Raw genomic sequence first — 1,536 nt, forward strand, 5'->3', positions numbered from 1 at the left:
TCTATAATGGATTGCTTGAAAGGAGGAGGGGGGCGTTGGCAAAAGTGGAAGCAAAAATCCCCTTCCTCAGTTAACATTATGAAAATATCGGGGCGCCTGGATGGCTCAGTCGGTTAAGCGTCTGCCTTCGGCTCAGGTCATGATCCCAGGGTCCTGGGATCAAGTCCTGTGCCAGGCTTCCTGATCAGCGGGAAGCCTGCTTCTCCCTCTCCCACTTCCCCTGCTTGTGTTCCCTCTCTCGCTGTCTCTCTCTCTCTCTCACTCTGTCAAATAAATAAAAAGAAAAAAGAAAAAGAAAATATTCTTGTTTATAATTCTATAATAGAACTTAATGGTTAGTCAAGTTAGGGTGGACTCCTGGATTTAATATTCCAAAGATAGTGTAAGCATGGTGTTTATAGGTGTATTTATTTTCTCCCAGGTTTTGACACCAAAAAAAAAAAAATGAGTTCAGTGCATTATTAAATGTAAAAAATTATTAGTAAAATGATTGCAATTAGTTACTTCTCTAGCTTATAACCACTCTGTGGCTATAGTCCTACTTACAAGAACATTGTTTGAGCCTCAGCATCTTTGAAAGGGAAGGGCAATTAGGTAATCTCTAGGGTCCCATGGAGTTCTAAATTTCTGTGTTTCTGAGAGCAAGCCAGGTAAGCAATAATACTGGACATAGCTTTATATATATTAGTTCCTGTAAAATAGCTGGATGGAAAAATTCCAATCATTTAAGCATAGGTTCTTTACAAGAGCTCATCTGAACAGACCATTATACTGTAGTATTTACAAACCTATTCAGGGTTGTATGCATATTGTGAAAAATACACAATTGGAAGGGAAATAATGTAAAGCATATACTAGGAATGCTAATGATCTTAAATGACAAGAAAACTATATTTTTTAAAGATTTTATTTACTTATTTGAGAGAGAGAGAGAGAGAGCACAAGTAGGGTGAGGGGCAGAGGGAGAAGCAGACTCCCCACTGAGCAGGGAGCCAGATGCGGGGCTCAATCCTGGGACTCCAGGATCATTACCTGAGCTGAAGGCACACACTTAACCCAGTGAGCTACCCAGGCGCCCCAGAAAACTATATTTTAAGAAACAACTTAATTTCGAGTGCAAGTTTTATTTTTATTTAGAGAGAGTGCAAGCGGTGGGGAGGAGCAGAGGGAGAGGAAGAGAAGCTCAAGCAGACTCCACACTGAGGACGGAGCCCAACAAAGGTGAATCCACGACCCTGAGATCATGACCTGAGCTGAAACCAAGAGTCGGACACTCAACCAGTTGAGGCACCTAGGTGCCCCTTGAGTGCAAGTTTTAAAATATATTTCTCTGTGTACAATTATTCTTGTCCTATTTTATAATTCATCATATTCAGTTTTCCATCAAGAGTATAAGTAGCATATTGTTATTTTTGGGAACCACGGAGAGCATCCATCTGCCCATTTTTCTGCCCAGTAATATATGTATGATTTAAGAATGTTAAAGGTGACAAAAAAATTAAATGGTTTGCATTCTATGTTATAACTTAGAAGGTT

This window comes from Zalophus californianus, chromosome 3 (genome assembly GCF_009762305.2).
Source record: "Zalophus californianus isolate mZalCal1 chromosome 3, mZalCal1.pri.v2, whole genome shotgun sequence".
Lineage (NCBI taxonomy): Eukaryota > Metazoa > Chordata > Mammalia > Carnivora > Otariidae > Zalophus > Zalophus californianus.